The sequence below is a fragment of the Halichoerus grypus genome, chromosome 8 (genome assembly GCF_964656455.1).
Source record: "Halichoerus grypus chromosome 8, mHalGry1.hap1.1, whole genome shotgun sequence".
Lineage (NCBI taxonomy): Eukaryota > Metazoa > Chordata > Mammalia > Carnivora > Phocidae > Halichoerus > Halichoerus grypus.
The window spans coordinates 145,925,762-145,944,613 of record NC_135719.1 but is presented as its reverse complement, the minus strand read 5'-3'; the positions used below and the strand labels follow the sequence as shown (position 1 = coordinate 145,944,613).

Here is an 18,852-nt window from a genome sequence, read left to right as displayed (position 1 = left end):
AAACAAACAGGCTCCCGGGACTCACGCGGAACATTTTTTAGTGTCTTGCACTTTTGGTAAGTGACAATTTTGCAAATTGCGGGTAAAGAACTTAAATGTCTAATTAAATCCTGAAGATGTACAGGAGTTTGAAACCGGTGATTGATGTTCACGGAGGTGCGGGTCCCTGATGGAGGCTGCCTGACAGGGACTGCAAAGCCCGCTCAGCAGCTGATGTCTTGTTGTGATCCGTGTTGTCATTTTTTCATTACTGATTAAAATTAAAAATCTGCTTGGCAAATCCATTGTAAAAATTCCCTTCATGAGCATCGACGGGTACAAATTATTTTGTCAATCGTCTGGCAATCAAAATGGGGCTGGAGACGGCTTCTAGCCCACACTTTTTTTTTATCCCCCTCTCACTCACGCCAATGACTTTTCACAACAAAGTTTTAAAAAGCGTAGGTAGCAGTCTTGGCAGTGCTTAAAAAAAAAATTAAAGATTCGTCTCTATTTTTTTAATGAAATGTTCTGTTTATGTGTGCCCCTCCCCCTGCCAAAAGCAGAGGGGAAGGTTCATGGTGGGAGAGCCAGTCTGTGCTCTATAATTGTCTAATGCCTGGTAATGACAGGTGGATAATAGTAATAAAAGCCTTTATTAGGAGAAAAATCTGTTTTGAGAATGGAAGCGTAAATTGTCTAAAACCATGAGGCAGGAATCTCTCTAACCTGCAAACCAAACGGAAAATATTTGCAGGGACTCCACTGAGATAGTTTTTTACTTGGTATCCAAACGTCATTAAAAGATGGAGGGAGGGAAGGGAGAGCATGCGTGTGGCATGGAGCAGCACGCGGAGCCCTGAGTTGGAAGACCTGGATTCTAAGGGCTGTGTGACTCTGGGCAGGGCAATTCCCCTCCCTGGGCCCTATTTCCTCTTTTGCAAGATAAAGTGATTGGATCACTCAGCTAGTTCCTGGGTTCTTTCCAATACACACTCTGCAGACATGTTGATTCATTTGAAGTCTGGAAATCAGCTGGGCATTTAAAGATGCCCCGGATTCATCTCTTAAGGCAGAATGTGGTGCAGGGAAGAGAGCATCCCAGGGTCTGGAGCTGGAAGTGCTGGGTTGGATCTTGGTCAGCTACATAGAGGTTCCAGGTCTTGAGAAATTTACTCACATCCTAGAGGGTCAGTCCCTTGAGAGTAAATGATAAAATGAGCTAGCATCTGAGGAGCACCCAGTGTGGGGCTTGTCATGGGGTAGTCACTTTTTTAATTTTACCTTTATTAAGGTAAAATTGGCATATAACATGATATTAGTTTCAGGCATATAGCATAAAAATTTGATTTTTGCATACATTATAAAGTGATCACCTCAATAAGTCTGGTTGCCATCTGTCGCCACATAATTGACCTCCTTTACTCATTGTGTCCACCCCGACACCCTTCCCCTCTGATGACCACCAATCTGTTCTCTGTATCTATGAGTTCTGTTTTGCTCATTTGTTTTGTGTTTTAGATTCCACATATAAGTGAAATCATATGGTCTTTGCTTTTCTCTCTCTGATTTATTTCATGTAGCATAATACTGTCAAGGTCCATCCACGTTGTTGCAAGTGGCTTGAGTAATATTCCATTGTATATACACACCACATCCTCTTTATCCACCTACCCACTGGTGGACACGTAGGTTGTTTCCCTGTCTTGGCTATTGTAAATAATGCTGCCATGAACGGAGAGTGGCAAAATCTTTCTGAATTAGTGTTGTCATTTTCTTTGGATAAATATCCAGATGTAGAACTGGATCATAAGGTAGTTCTATTTTTAATTTTTTTGAGGAACCTCCATACTGTTTTCCAGAGTGGTTGCACTAGTTTATATTCCGACTAACAGTGTACGAGGGTTCTCTTTTTCCACATCCTCTCCAACACTTGTTATTTCTTGTTTTTTTGTTATTAGCCATTCTAACAGGTATGAGGTGATATCTCATTTTGGTTTTGATTTGCATTTCCTTGATAATTAGTAATGTTGAACATCTTTTCAGGTACGTGTTAATCATCTGTATGTCTTCTTTGGAAAAATGGCTATCTAGATCCTCTACCCATTTTTTAAAAAAGATGTATTTATTTATTTTATTTTATTTATTTTTTATTTATTTATTTTTTTAAAGATTTTATTTATTTATTTGACAGAGAGAGACACAGCGAGAGAGGGAACGCAAGCAGGGGGAGTGGGAGAGGGAGAAGCAGGCTTCCTGCTGAGCAGGGAGCCTGATGTGGGGCTTGAACCCAGGACCCTGGGATCATGACCTGAGCTGAAGGCAGACGCTTAACGACTGAGCCACCCAGGTGCCCCAAGATGTATTTATTTATTTTAGATAGAGAGAGAGGGGGGAGGGGTAGAGGGAAAGGGAGAAGGACAAGCAGACTCCCCGCTGAGCATGGACCCTGACGTGGGGCTCCATTTCATGACCCTGAGATCACGACCTGAGCCGAAATCAAGAGTTGGCTGCTTAACTGACTGAGCCACCCAGGCACCCCTGCCCATTTTTTACCTGGATGTTTTGTTTATTGTTTAATTGAGTTCTTTATGTATTTTGGGTATTAACCCTTTATCAGATACATGATTTGCAAATATTTTCTCCCATTCAGTAGGTTGCCTTTTCATGTTGTTGATGGTTTCCTTTGCTGCGAAGAAGCTTTTTAGTTTGATGTGGTCCCAAACATTATATAGTTTTGCTTTTGTTGCCTTTGTTTTTGGAGTCAGAACCAAAAATTCAACACGAGACCAGTGGAGCTTACTGCCTATGTGTCTTCTAAGAGTTTCATGGTTTCAGGTCTTGCATTCAAGTCTTTAATCCATTTTGAGTTAATTTTTGTGTGTGGTGTAAGAAATGATCTAGTTACAATCTTGTGCATGTGGCTGTCCAGTTTCCCAACACAATTATTGACTGTCATAAATTAATTGACCACATACATGGGTTTATTTCTGGGCTCTGTATTCTGTTCCATTGATCTCTGTGTCTGTTTTTAGGTCAATTATGCTGTTTTGATTACTGTAGCTTTGTAGTATAGTTTGAAAACAGGGAACATGATATCTTCAGTTTTGTTCTTCTTTCTAGAGATTGTTTGGACAACTTGGGGTCTTTCCACACAAATTTTAGAATTGTTTGGTCTAGTTTTGTGAAAAATGCCATTGGAATTTTGATAGGGATTGCACTGAATTTGCAGATTATTTTGGGTAGTATGGACATTTTAACAATATTAATTCTTCCAATCCATGAGCACAGAATATCTTTCCATTTATTTGTGTCATCTTTAATTTCTTTCATCAATGTCTTATAGTTTTCAGAATACAGGTCCTTCACTTTGTTGGTTAAATGTATTCCTAGGTATTTTATTCTTTTTGATGTAATTGTAAATGGGGTTGTTTTTTAATTCTTTCCTGATAGGTTGTTATTGGTGTAGAGAAATGCAACAGATTTCTGTATATTGATTTTTGTATCCTGCAACTTTACTCAATTCATTTATCAGTTCTAACAGTTTTTTAATAGTTGTCTTTAGGGTTTCCTATATGTAGTATATCATGTCATCTGAGAATAGTGACAGTTTTACTTCTTTCTTTCCCATATGGATGCTTCTTTTTTTCCACTTATTTGTTGTGGCTAGGATTTCCAATACTATGTTGAATAAAAGTGGTGAGAGTGGGCATCCTTGTCGTTTTCCTGATTTTAGAGGAAAAACTTTCAGCTTTTCACCATTGAGCATGATGTTAGCTGTTCGCTTATCATATATGGACCTTATTATGTTGAGGTATGTTCTCTCTATACCAATTTTGTTGAGAATTTTTATCATAAATAGGTGTTGATTTCTGTTAAATGCTTTTTTTCTGCATCTATTGAGAAGATCATATGATTTTTATCTTTCGTTTTGTTAATGTGGTGTATCACAGTGATTGATTACAGATGTTGAACCATCCTTGCATTCCTGGAATAAATCCTCACTTGATCATGGTGTATGATTTTTTTAATGTGTTGTTGAATTCGGTCTGCTAATATTTTTGTTGCTGAGGGTTTTTGCATCTATGTTCATCAGGGATACTGGCTTGTAGTCTTTTATTGTGGTATCCTTGTCTAGTTTTGGTATCAGGTAATGCTGGCCTCATAAAATGAGTTTGGAAGTGTTTCCTCCTTTTTGATTATTTAGAAGAGTTTGAGAAGGATAGTTATCAAATGTGTGTGTGTGTATATATACATATATATATTTTTAAGTAGGCCCCAATGTGGGGCTCGAACTCTGAGAACAAGACCTTGAGATCAAGAGTTGGATGCTTAACCCACTGAACACCCAAGTGCCCCAAGGTATTAAATCTTTGAATGTTTGGTGGAATTAACCAGTGATACTGTCTGGGTCTGGACTTTTGTTTATTGAGAGGTTTTTGATTACTGATTTAATCTCCTTGCTAGTGATCATCTATTTAGATTTTCTGTTTCTTCATGATTCAGGCTTGGAAGATTGTATGTTTCTAGGAATTTATCTATTTCTTCTATGTTGTGCAATTTGTTGGCATATAATTGTTCATAGTAGTCTCTTATGATCCTTTGCATTTTTGTGGTATCAGCTGTGACTTCTCTTTCATTTCAGATTTTATTTATTTGAGACTTCTTTCTTTCTTCTTGGTGAATCTAGTTAAAAGTTTGTCAATTCTGTTTATCTTTTCAAAGAACCAGCTCTTAGATTCAGGGATCATTTCTACCTTTTTGGTCTCTATTCACTCTTTATCTTTTCCTTCCTTCTACTAACTTTGGGCTTCTTTTGTTTTTCTTTTTATAGTTCCTATAGGTGTAAAGTTAGATTGCTGTTTGAGATTTTTTCTTATTTCTTGAGGTGGGCCTGAGTCTCTGTGAAATTCCCCTTAAAACTGCTTTTGCTACACCCCATAGATTTTAAACTGTTGTGCTTCCATTTTTGTTTGTCTCAAGGTATTTTTTTTTATTTCCCCTTTGATTTCTTAATTGACCCATTGGTTATTCAGTAGCATATTGTTTAATCTCCACATATTTGTCATTTTCCCAGTTTTTCTTCTTGTAATTGATCTCTAGTTTCATACTATTGTGGTTGGAGAAGACGCTTGATATGATTTTAGTCCTCTGAACTTTATTGAGACTTGTTTTGTGACCCAACACGTGATCTATCCTGGGGAATGTTCCATATGCACTTGAAGAAGAATGTGTATTCTGCTGCTTTTGGATGGGATATTCTATATATATTTATTAAGTCCATCTGGTCTAAGGTGTCATTTAGCTTCCCCTTAGCCTGAAGGAGGGCTCAGAGGCGGTTTCTCCCTGCCTATGTTCCCTGAGAGTGCCTCTGTAACCTCTAGATGTGTAATGAACCTGAAGCCTGTCCCTCAGGTTGAAGCTCTAGGGTAAGAAGATGGGCCTTTCTCACAGCAGACTGCTGAAAGACTGCTGTCTGTGCAGTCTTCCGGGTGTAGTAGGCTTCCAGGAGTTGTCTTTCTGATTGTTACAGTCCCATGGAGTCCAGAAATGCAAACCCCTCTGGCCACCATGGCCAGGGGACCCAGGGATGTCTCCTATGAGGACTGTATTCATCTGCCAACCCTAGTGAGGCTGTGGGAGAGTGCTGGGGGCAGTGCACACTGTGACCTCACTGGAGCCAGGGAAGAGCAGCACTGGGGCGGGACACATCTGTGGCTTTAGCGAGGCTGTGTTTGCACGTGTGCGTCTGTGCTAGCAAGGTAGAGGGAGAGCGCAAAAACGGCACATGTCAGCGTCTTGTACCCCAAGAGAGCCTCAACTGGCGTCTGCCCTTCCAGCAGATGCTTTAAGGTTAGCAAAGCATATCCTCCACATATAATCTAACCACTTTCAAACTGCTGCTTTTGAGCTGAGTCCCAGGATTAGCGAGTTAGTGTGTGAGCCCCCTTGAAAGTAGTATCTCAGATCCCCACAGCCCCTGGGGTCCCCTGGATATAAGCTCCATTGGTTTCCAAAGCCAGACATTTTTGAAGTCTAATCTGTCTGGTGCAGGTCCCAAGGGTGGGGTGCCTGATGTGGGGCATGAACCCCTCACTCCTCTGGGAGAGGCTCTGGACCTGTGAGATCCCTCCCTAGTGTGGGCTGCCATACTGGGGGTGGGGTTTTTGGCAAAACCGCCTCTCTGACTCTCCTACCCATCTTGATGTGGTCCTTTATCCCCTTGTTGTGGAGGAAATTATTCAGTTAGTTCTCAGCTCTTTTTCAGTGGAAATTATTCCGTATTGCAGCTGTAGATTTCCACAGGAGGATGTGAGTTCAGCGTCTTCCTATGCCACATCTTGGCCTGCCTCCCTGAATTTTAAAAAAAATCACCATCAGCTTTACAAAGATATCTTTGAAGGCCTCTGAGAAAGAAAGTGACTTTTTGTGTCTGTGTTTCCCAGGTCTCCAGATCCTTAGGTTTCTGGTCACCAGTTACAATATGTGAGGTTTTCCCTACACCAAGCAGTTGTCTGACACCAGACATAATTCAACTCAATTCTGACATCATCTATCTGGAGACAGAATCAGACCCCACCGGTTAAAGGCTCAGTCCTACAAGCCTGCCTTGCCCCCCACTTCAGATGCCAATTGCAAGTCCAGGTTGTCTCTTGTACTTCTGACCCACCAGCTATTGATCGGAGATTACGATGACTCCCTCCCTGGGCACTATGAATTTGCTAGCTTGGCTCACAGAACTCAGAGAAACATCTTGCTTAATAGGTTACCAGTTTATCATAAAAAGATATAACTCAGGAACAGCAAGATGGAAGAGATGCACAAGGCAAAGAGTGGAGGAAGGGTCTTGGAGCTTCCCCACCCTCTCTGAGCATGCCACCCTCCCCACATCTTCACATGTTTATCAACTCAGAAGCACTACAAAACCATCCTTTTGGGTTTCTATGGAGGGTTGGGTTTTGTTACATAGGTGTGACTGATAAAATTGCTGGCCATTCATGAAGGATTTAACCTCCAACTCCTCTCTTCTTCCCCAGAGGTCAAGATTGGGTGGCACTGAAACCTCCAGTCACATGGTTTGTTCCCCTGACAACCAGCCCCCATCCTTAGGTGCTTTCCAAAATTCCAAAAGTCATCATTAACATAAACTTAGGCGTGGTTGCAAGGAGTTTGTTATGAATATTAAGACACTTTTATGGCTCTTATCACTTAGGAAATTTCAAGGGTTTTAGTAGCCCTGTGCCAGAAATAGGGACAGAGACCAAATATATATTTCTTATAATAGATCACAGTATCACCTCCCATCCTCAACCCAGCTCCCACCAGCCTGCTATTGGGCCCCTTGAATTGTACTCAGTAGAGTCGGGGGCATCTGCTTTTGGCTGTCAGCGTCTGGAGGGCAAGAACTGATCTCATCCATTTCTGGGTTCCCACAGCCCAGCCCAGTTCCTTGTACCAAATAGGTACTTTGCCCATGATTTGGAATAAGGAGTGGATGCTTGATTGAACACACCTAAGGGAACATGGAAATGTGAATTTCCCCAAATAAGATAAAGCTGATCGCAAGAAAACCTGAAGCCAGTGCCTGGCCCTGGGGTCCCAGCCGCATCCAGCTCTTGTTCTGATAAGCATCTCATCCGACAAACATGAGTTCTATATCCCAGGATGAGTTACCACCCATTTCTGTGGTTCTCAGACACAGGGACAAATGGAGCTGTGAGAGGCAACTTTTAGTAGCTTCTAGAACTGAAACAGACTAAATTAAAAAATATTTTGTTTTGTTTGGGGTTCTTTATTATAATTTATGCAACTTCATTTTGTCCTTCCTCCCTCCTAAAAATCAAAGTGTTTCCTTTCTTCTAGGAAAGGCAAAAGCAGAATATATTTTTAAAGGCTTGAGATCATAGGGTCATCTTTAATGAAAAACAATATGCTTTCTGTCTTTTTATAGACTCGTTTGCTTATTAAATACCTTGAACAAATCACAGCATGGAGAAAGAATTTGTAAACAATTGAAATCAGGAGGTTCAGAATTCTAACTCTACATCCTTTTATAAGTGAATTGGAATATTTATATTTCTTCACACATAGCTGGCATGTGAGCCTCATACAGAAAGTAGGGATATTATAAAAAGCAAATAAATCCACATTTCCCTTTCTCTGTAACACAGCAGGTACAGGACTACTGGGAATAAAGGCCATGGATATTTGAATGGTTAAAACAAAACAAAACAAAACAAACCAACCCTTTAACGATTGGGCAATTTTCTATTTTGGAAAATGGTTCATTCTATTTTATAGGATGATTTCCCCAAACCTATATTTTGTGGATATTTTGCTAATGTGCCAACCCACAGCTGGAAAGATGGGCATGCACTTTCCACACCCCTGAAATATGAGCTCATGCGTAAAGTGGTGGGTGAGAGTCCTTATCCAGGAGCCCCAGGGAACCAGGCTCTCTCTGTACCCTGCCTGGCGAGGCTGATGCAGACGGGACATTTAGAGAAGTGTTATCTGAGAGTCTACTGTCCATTTGCATGTCCACCCACTTACCTTCTGGACCCATCATTGTTGAACCAAGTTTAATTTACTTATTTCCCCCCCACACACACTCATAGGACCTTGTATTATGTGCAGGTGGTGGGAGTGCAGAAATTAACCAGACTCAAAACTTGCCCTTGAAGAACACTCCAAACTAATTGGAGAGAAAAACAGGCAGAGCAGGAGAGAAGGGCTGGGTACGGAAAATTTGGCAAGGATGCGGAATGGATCACTTTTAAATTTTGTCCTGGTTGCAGGATCTATCAATAAACAATAATGTTAATTGATGGGAATAGTATGGTCTAATGTCACGGTCAGCTGACAAGCCTCTACCATATCCCCATCTTGTGTCAGGGGTAGACGTTGCTAACTGACCGTGGCATGCTATCCGCTTGAGCCAGGGACAACTGTTGCTAATCCACTGGAGCTGGCATAGGAGGGTAAATCTAGGTGTCGGTGGGGGCCTGGTGGTTGGGAAGGAGGCAGGAGACTTGTTTGCTGCTAACTCTCTGGATAGCACAAGCAAGACTACTAAATTGGGGACAATAGATGATCTTTAAAGTCTTTTCCAGCTCTGACATTTTAGCCACAAGTTGATTACTGAGGACATATTTAAGTCAGCACACCTTGCTTGAGGACCTACTGTGTGTTGAGCATTGTGTTACTTCTGGGGAGGTGAGAAGTATAAGACATGGCCAGTAGGAGGAAGATGGGTATGTATACAGCGAATCCTAGTATCACCAGAGCGGGAACAAAAGTAATAGTGTTTTGATGAAGAGCTCTGGGAGATAGGGGAAGACTGGGAAAGCTTCACAGAGGAGGTCGCATGGGATCTCAGCCTTGACGGATGAAAAGGAATTCGGTAAGCAAAGAGGGTTTGGTTTGCCATTCAAGTGAAGAGATTCCTGTTCTCTGTCAGTGTCCATTGCTTCATCTGCGAAGTGGGAACGTAACAACCACCTCTCATCAAGACTGGACAAGACAGTGTCTGGACACTTGCTTTGGAATGTGCCTTGTAATGCTTTATTCAAATGCCCATTATTGTTAGCTCAGGCATTCGTTCATTCAAGAAATATTTATTGAGCACTTACTATGCACCAGGAATACTCAAACCCCGGGGATAAAGAAGCGGGTGGAGAGGTGACATCTCTCCCTCCGAGAAGTCTGCGTTCTGGTCCGCATTTCCAATTTTGTTGGCTATCTTAGAGCGTGAGTGTGCCAGCGTAAGATGCCTCAAAAACTCTTGGGAAGCTGGTGAGGTTGTATATGGTGAGTTTCACAGACGAGGGAGACACAGTGTCTGAGTCTCTGGGGTTTAGAACCCATATTATTTCATGGAAATAGTTTGTGCAGGAAAGGTAGCTCTGCTCTCCTGGAGATCTTCTAGAACTGGTTTTCTGCTGTGCGCGTAAAAATGAGCATCACCAGAAAGGCAAGGACCATGAGATCATGTGAATGGAGGGTTTCCCGTAGCTCCTGGCCTGCGGCGCATGCTCTGCAGACACCCGGTGATGTCTGAGATTGTCTGCAGGCTGCAGGGCATTCTCACCACCATGGCCTAACCTGAGCCTCCCAAGAGCTCATGGGCCCTGCACTTACGAATGCGGGACTGGGGGTTGCCAAGGTGCGTGTCTGCTGCCGGGGCACGTGGCGTGCCGTGGTAGAGCCGTCCTAGCTCCACGGAGCCCATCGTTTGACGTCTGTCTCAACCCCGCCAACTGGAATCAGCTATTCCACCTGCGTGCTGCCTCGTTCCCTGCTTAGGTCATGGGGGAAGTTGAAGGTAGGCAGGGTGAGGGGCTAAGCCTGGAGTCTGTGACCTGGGCCAAGTCCTGGGGCCAAGTCCTTATGAACTGTGTGTCCCTGGTCATGTCACCTCCGCAAGCCTCAGTTTCTGGATCTGTAGCATGGGGATTTGAAAGGAGCTGACTCAGGCAGGGCGACAGGAATGGGCAGTGAATTGGGAGGCAGAAGATATTCAAGCACGTGGCCAAGGCTGGCTGTGAGACCAGCCACACCTAGCCGGGGCCTCTCAGCCCCTTCGGAGTCAGGAACCAGCCTCCATGAGAGAGAAGCCTCTGGGCTGCTTTGTCATCCACCCCCAAAGCTGCCACTCACAGGCCGGGTGCACACGGTGTCCTAAAACGCTCCCTGCCTCTCTTGAGCTGATACATACTTGTCGTGGGCGATGTTCCCACTATCAGACATTTGGTAGAATCATAAAAATCCATTCCCACCCTGCTTAATACATTTGCATGTTTCTTCTTTGACAGGCCTGGGCGCATTGGATTTGGGGTCCCACTGTCTTGAGACCCACACTTCTGGTGCACTTTGGAAGGGAAGGTGTGTGCCCAGGCCACTGCCCAGGCCACTGAAACAAGAAAAGAGAAGACAGGGTCAAGGGCAAGAGTGAAGGTGGAGCCTGCCCCTGAGGTGTGCCCATTTGCCTCTTTCTGCAGCGTCCCAAGTCAGTAAGAGGCTCGAACACACTCAGAGCTTAAGCCCTGTTTCTAACCACGTGCCCACAGGTAATCCTCTGAGCCTCAGTGTTTATGAAACGGGTATAATAAAAATGCCCACCCGTACAGTTAAGTGATTAAACGGAGTGATGCATGAAGACAGCTGTGCCCCATGCCCAGCTCATGGCAAGAACTCGGTGCACGCTCTAATATGAAGGCATTAATATTATAAGTCAGCAAATATTCTGATTCTATGGTAGGAGCTATATCCATGTATCTCACTTAAAAAAATCACAATTACCCTGGCGGTTGGGGGAGGCTGTTATTACATCTTTATTTTGTACATACGAAAACCAAGGCTTAGGGTGGGGCATGGCATAGGGAAGCGAAACCCCAGGAGTTTGCTAGAGCCACCAGTGTGATCTCCTTGCTGCACCCACCCGAGCCCACGTTCATGGCCTGCAGGATGGCTGAGGATGGGCAGCACACTGAAGTGGGCTCTGGTTGGAGCGGTGGCCTTTAGAAGGTTGGCGGAGTAATCCAAAGCTCTGTGTCAACCACGGCTGTTACTGATGCTTCTGGAGGGCCCTCCCTCTGACGGTATGAACCTGTTGGTTCCCGAGCACTGGGAGCCTCAAGCATGTGCGGCCCTCAAACCTCAAAGAGGGTTTGGCTGCTGTGGCTTTTCTGGCAACAAATACTGTTGATTTATTTTTCAAGCCAAGTGGCTACTTGAGCGCACCAGCTACAACATGCTATTAGGAGCTCCTCACTGTGGTCTACGTGGAAGGCTTGGGTAGAGCCCCCAAGGGTGGTGGGATCCCAGCATCGCTCTCTTCTTTCCTGTAGGTTGGCACGTGGCTGGGACAGGGAACACGTGGTGAGCGTCTCTTCATGGCAAGACTGTGTAGTCCCCTCAGAGCTCATCTGAGACTTGTGGGTCCTACCACATTTGATATTGGCTTGGAGGCTGGTCTCCTCCTCTGGGAGGGGTGCTCAGGACTCCTTAAGTGCTTCTAAACACTGCTATGGGACCAGCTTCTGGATAACTTCCTACAGATATTGATGCAAATGCAGAAGAAGGGTGGCCCAAAGCACTTGTAGTGATTCTGATGTCTACCATCATGGATAACCTTGTCTACCTCTGTCCACTCCTCACCAGAATGAATGCTTCACAGGGCAGGGTTCTGGCTTCTCTTGTTCTCCACTATATCCTCAGTAACTAGTACAGGGTGTTCTGGAATAGCATATAGCAGCTGCTCAAGATATTGAATGAATGGATGGATGATTGTGTCAGTGGAGGCTGGGTGGATTTATCCTTAATTTGGACATATTTTGGGGGAGCCATTACTCGTCAATGACTCTGCCCCAGCAAATGGTATAAAGTCTTGTGCTCAACATCTGCTTAATCAGGGAGTTGGACTCAATTATTCACTAAGTGAGCATCTCCCCTTTCTATGCCTAGGGTTTGGCACAGGCCTGGAATAGTAGGTGAATGTTAATGGTTGTTGAGATGAATAGCTGGTGTGGAACTTAAACCATCAAGTGAAAGATTCTTTTGTGCCAAGTCCTGATCCCCCTCCCACTACCCTCTGTCTGTTTCTGGAGAACCCTCTCTGTGTGGAAGAAATACAATTACACCATAGATGCTCAGGACACATAAAAGTGCCCACTCTACTAAGAATCTCAATTAGGGCCAGAGTGTTAACCTCCAAACAACCACAGCAACATGCATTTCTATTGACTTTATAGGCTAGGAATAGAGCTGGAGGTTTGGGGTCTGTGGGCAGCTGTAAACATTTGTATCAGTCAGGATAGGTTAGTTATGTTGTATAACAAATAGTCCTAATATCTCAATGGTTTAATACAACCAAGGTTTGTTGCTTACACTACACAGTTTAGTGGGTGAGATGGTAACAGTCACATGAATAAAAGGGAAAATTATGATTGTGATGTGTACTTCAAAAGGGAGTGTGATACACTGATTGCAAAAATAGTCCCAGCTCCCCACCTTCCCTGTGCAATGTGACTTTTCATTTCCTCCCATTAAGAGGTGGAAGCTATTTCTCCACCCTGTGCCTATGGGATGGCCAGTGACTTACTTTGGCCAATGGAATGCAGTGAGAGGGATGCTGTACCAATTCCAAATCTAGGTGTCAAGAGGCCTTACATGCTTCTTGCCACCACCATGAGCACATGCCCAGGTGAGCTTGTTGTGGATGAGAGGCCACATGGAGCATGGCAGTGTCATACCAGCTGAACCAGCCTCCAACTTTGACTCACCAGCTGACCCCAGATATAAGTGTGAACCCACCTGAGGGCAGTTGAGTCTGGCTCAGATTGGTAGAACAGTCCTGCTGACTTACAGACTTACAGAAATAATATGCAGTGATTGTGTTAAGCTTAGGGGAGGTTTTGTTCCACAGCATTATCATGGTAATACATGACTGATACAGGGAGCTCCATGAGAATGTGTAATCAGTGAATTTGACTAGTCTGGGAAGTCCAGGAGGGCTTCCCTGACAAAACGAAGACTGAGCTGAGACCTGGTGGCAGAGCAGAGTAGGCGTTAACTAGGTGAAAGGGTGGAGAAGAGTATTCCACAAAGGGAGGACAGTGTGTGTGCAAAGGCCCAGTGGTGGGAGGAACTTGGCCTATTCAGGAACTGACAGGGGCCCATGTGGTGGGCAGCTGGAGTAATAGCAGCAGGAATGCTGGCTCCCTTTCCCACACCTCTATAAATAAGCCTTTTCATTTCTAGGGAACTCAACATCCCACTTATCATGAGCAATACTAATGATGCCATGTTCTTCACCATGGCTGGGGCTGATGTTTGCATAGGACAAGCCTTGAAGGTTCTGCTTTTATGGGTCCCAGGGGAACCAAGTGGGTGACCCAAGATGGCAGAGCTGAAGGTATTCTTAGAGATTGTCTGGACCAACCTGTTCTTTAATGACTGGGAAGCAGAGGCCTGCAGAGGGTGTGTGATTGGCTTAGGGTGTTCTGGGGATGGCCACGTGTGTGCAGGACAATACACCATTTTTTTTTTCAAATGTGACCTGTGTGATCTGAGTAAGCCTATGAGGCCCTGTGCTCAGGAGTTTGGTATTTTTCTGTAAGGACAGATATCTGCTAGATGATTTCATTTTATTCTTGAAAAAACCTTAGGTAACTTGTATGGTAGGGTTGGTGATGCCCATTTTAAAGATGAAGAAATGGAGGCTTAGAGAAGTTAATGCTCGTCCAGGTAGATGTTGAGTTGGAAATTAAATCACACAGAGAACTATGTCTTCTTTGTTTTCATATCCTCAGGCCCACAACTGACACTGAAGAGGTGGAGTGTGGTATGATTCAAGCTGCATTTTCGCACCATAAATGTCTAGAGAGCAGAGGATGGGTGGGAAGGGGGTGAGGCAGGAAGATTGGTTGGAAGAGAATAAGGATCTGGTAAAGATGGGGGTCCCAGGGATCATAGAGACAGGGTGTTTGCAAAATAGATGTCTTCAAGTTCCCAGAAAATGTCATGCAGTATCTAGAGTGCATTTAATTGATTTGGAAGATTATGGTCTCATTTTTTCTAAGTCTCTGGCCTGTGTGGAACTTCAAATTCCTCATCTGGAAATATAGTTTGTAATACTCTTCTCCTAATGATTGCTATGGTTTGAATGAGATATGAGTGCTTAAAAAAGACACTTTTCGAACTTAAAAATACGAAGAGTAAAGTAATGCCCATGTACCCACTACCTACAATTAACAAATATTAATGTTTTGCTAAACTGGCTTTGGCTTTTTCTTTTGTTTTGGAAACACAATCTTTTTTTTTATTATTATTTTTAAAATTATTTTTATTTATTTTTATTTTTTTATTAAAGATTTTTATTTAATTTATTAATTAATTAATTTATTTGACAGAGAGAGATAGCAAGAGCAGGAACACAAGCAGAGAGAGTGCGAGAGGGAGAAGCAGGCTTCCCGCCAAGCAGGGAGCCCGATGCGGGGCTCGATCCCAGGACCCCGGGATCATGACCTGAGCCGAAGGCGGACGCTTAACGACTGAGCCACCCAGGCGCCCCCTGGAAACAAAATCTTTGACAGTTATATTGACTCTCCATTGTACCCTTCTCCAAATCTATTTTTCTCACTTCCTGCCTGAGGCAACACTCTCTGGAATTGGATGCATCCTTTCTTTCCTTTACTACACATGAGTGTATCCGTAAATGGTAGATGGTGTTGTTCTGTTTTAAACCTGTGTATACATGGCTTCACACTGTATCATTCTGCAATGTGGATATTCTAATAGATAAATTTAATGCATTTACTTTTATTGTGATTCCTCATGGACTTATTTTTTTGTTTTTTACATATATACATTTTCTTGATTATTCTCTTTTGTCCTTTCATTTGCAAAGGTGGCAAATTATGGTCTTCAAATCAAACCTGGCCTGTCACCTGTTTTTGTAAATAAAACTTTATTGGAACATAGTTATGCTCATCGACTTACAGATGGTCCATGGCTGCTTTTGCATTACAGTGGCAGAGTCGAATTGTTTTGACAGGAACCGTACAAAGTTGAAAATATTTACTATCTGGCCCTTTATAGAAAAAGTGCCTAGCCCTGTCTGTAGGGTTGATCTTATTTTTTGTAACTACAGGTTTCGAAGAAATACATTCTACATTTATATTTTTAGCAGTTGTCCTCAAATTTTAAGGTGAATATTTAGCAAAATCTGCAGGTCTCTGTATCCTCTGCCCTAACTACTCAGTGACCTTAGAAAATGCTTTAAATTCTGAACTCTTCCCTTTTTTAAAGAATATTAGTGTTGTTTAATATTTTAGTTCTACCCTATTTTTACTCTTCCTTTAGTCATTCTCACTTCCTTTCAGTTGATATTTATTTGGATTTCCAACTATTTACCAATTTGTAGACTCACACTGCTTTGTGCACTCCCCTCCTTCTTTCTGACTTCGCTTTCTTGTTGTAGCACTTTTCTTAGTTAAGAGTCTGTGGGTGATGTGTTTGTCCTTTTCCGTGTGTATCTGAATATGTCCTTTACAGCTCTCACTTGAGTGGTGGGCTTATCATTTTCTGTAAGTCTTTATAAGATTGTATCATTGTCTTCTGGACTTGAAAAGGAATGGGAAGAGGTCTGCTATCATTCAACTATCATTCAGTCCTTCCTTTCTTTTCTCTCTAGTCATTTTTAAGCTTTCCTCCTTTGTCTTTGATGTTTGATAGGTCCACTACACTTTATTTCTATTGTTTTGAGTCAATATGAGGACTCATGTTTTTTTAATTCTGCAAAATTCTCAGCTGTCAGCTCTCTAAACATTGTCTCTTTCCTACATTCTTTTTTTTTTTTTTTTAAGATTTTATTTTATTTATTTTTAGAGAGAGAGAGAGAGTGCAAGCAGGGGGAGGAACAGAGGAGATGGGAGAGGGAGGGGAAAGAATCTCAAGCAAACTCTTCACCCAGCGTAGAGCCCAATGTGGGGCTTGATCTCAAGACCCCGACACCATGACCTGAGCCGAAACCAAGAGTTGGGATGCTTAACCGACTGAGCCACCCAGGAGCCCCTCCCACATTCTTTATTGTTTTCCTTTCCACCACTTATATTAGACACTGTAGGTAAAACTGTATGAAATTGCTGATAGTCAACCATTTTAGACCTACAAAGAGAGTTCAACTTACTATATTGGAGCTACTCTTTTTTTCTTTTTTTAAAAATATGAAACACTTCGTGAATTTGCATGTCATCCTTGTGTAGGGGCCATGTTAATCTTCTCTGTATCATTCTAATTTTAGTCTATGTGCTGCCAGAGTGAGCACAGGAGCTCCCTTTCTGTTAGGCAGATCTTAAATTACTCTTTCATATTATCCACTTATTTATTTTTTCTGCATTCTGTGTGACTTCCAAATGTCTGTTTTAGAGTTCAATATTTTTGCTTCAATGTATCTATTCTTCTACTTAACCTATTTATCTTTTCTACCTTAATGAGTGTATTTTTCATTTTTAGAATCTCCATTTAGTTCTTTTCAGATGTGCCTTTGCTTTAACATTCAATCTTGTTTTTGTATGTATTTTTTCCTATTTCTCTTTGAAGATTTTACATGTGCTTAAAGTTTCTTTTTTTAAATTTTATTTTATTATGTTATGTTAGTCACCATACATTACATCATTAGTTTTTGACATAGTGTTCCATGATTCCTTGTTTGTGTATAACACCCAGTGCTCCATTCAATATGTGCCCTCCTTAATACCCATCACCGGGCTAACTCATCCCCCCACCCCCCTCCCCTCTAAAACCTTCAGTTTTTAAATTTTTTTCTTTTATTTCTAGTTCTTAAGGTGAATTTCTCTCATTTGCTATGCCTTTTGATTGTTACTAGACCTCAGGGTGGTTTTTTTGTTCCTGTGGATTGTAATTTTTTGTTGTGAGCTCATCTTGAAGGGGGGAGGCTTTCATAGGAACCTTGTTCTCTTGAGTTTTGGAGGGATCCCTTCTGAGTAGATTCATATGGGAAGCTACTCAGGATCCTGTGAGTTTTATCGGTTCTGGACAAATTTTTATAACATTTCAGCTTGGAGTTTCATGGGCATGTCATGCTTCATGGTTCCTGGCTTTATGAAGGGACTCAGAGGCATACTCTTCTCACTTAAGCCTGAAGTCTTGTTCTTCCCCTAGACTTCAGCTCCTATAACCAGTTCCAATATCTTGTGAGATTTTTGTCTTCAGCTTTTATCAACTACTCTGGTTTGGGTTTTATTTTCATTTTGAGCTCCTGGAGATTTTCCTTTCTGTACTTTTGAAATTGATTTTGTACTTAAATAATTTATTGTTACACTGTATCCAACATTTTTATTTGTTTGGACTGGGGGTAGGTGGGGTGGATAGTCTTCCAGTGTCTGCTCAGTCTACCATACTGACTGGACATCTGAGGCTCATGAGTTGTTATTATTATGGATATTTTTATTATCATGAAAGAAATGTCTAAGTCTCCATAGATAAGGTATGAGGTGCCCAATTTCCATTCCTAAAGGAGGAATTTTAAAAATACCTTGCATGTATTGAACTTATTTTCAGTCTCTGCCTTCCCAACTCCTTCACAGAAATGGTGTGTATCAATCAAAGTCACCCATGTGATCTTCATCTGGCCAAATCCAATAGGCTGTTCTCTGTCCTCTTCTTGCTCACTTGGCTCAGCTGGCTTTCCCTTCTTTACCAAATTCTTTCTCCGCAATGTTTTCAGGACACTGCACTCTCCTGGTTTCTTCCCATCTCACTGGCCACCCTTCCCACACTCCTTTATCCAGCTTCTAAAGGTTAAACTTCTTTTCTCCAGATTCCATCTAATTTCATCGACAAGTTGTATTCCCAGATTAATATGCTTCTCTCCATCTCCATTGTGGCCATGGTAGTTCATTATCTTTGGCTAGACTGAGAAAGTGTCTTGGCTGGTCTTCTTCTTTTCCTGAATATCTTACTGTGATTCTGTCCCCATCTAGCAGAGTCAGGATGCAAATTAATCCTGTAATTTCACTGCTTAAAACCTACAGATGGCTTCCCATTGAACTTAGAATAAAGCCCAAAACAACCTCTTGTTGTGACCTTCAAGGCATCCCCTGATCTGGCTGTTGTGTTCCCTTGTAGCCTCTCCTCCTCTACTCCTTGCTAGCTCACATGTTCTAGCCTGGACATCTCATTCTGCCCCAGGGCCTTTGCACATGCTGATCCTTTCATCTGAAATACTTTGCCCCAGCCATCTTTCCATGGATGTCTCTTTCATACCGCTCAGCCTCAGTTCAAGTGCCAACTCCTCAGAGAGGCCCTCACTGGTTACCCTTGCTGAAGTAGCCCAGCTCCTCCCTCCAT

At 42.6% G+C, this 18,852-nt stretch overlaps 1 non-coding gene across 1 annotated transcript; it reads right to left on the bottom strand.

Annotated features, from left to right (window-relative positions):
• Positions 1-16,700: 16,700 nt before the first annotated feature.
• On the bottom strand, positions 16,701-16,807 carry LOC118518529 (U6 spliceosomal RNA). Its single transcript, XR_004908673.1, has one exon. It is a non-coding gene; the product is annotated as a U6 spliceosomal RNA (small nuclear RNA).
• Between the last annotated feature and the right edge of the window lie 2,045 nt (positions 16,808-18,852).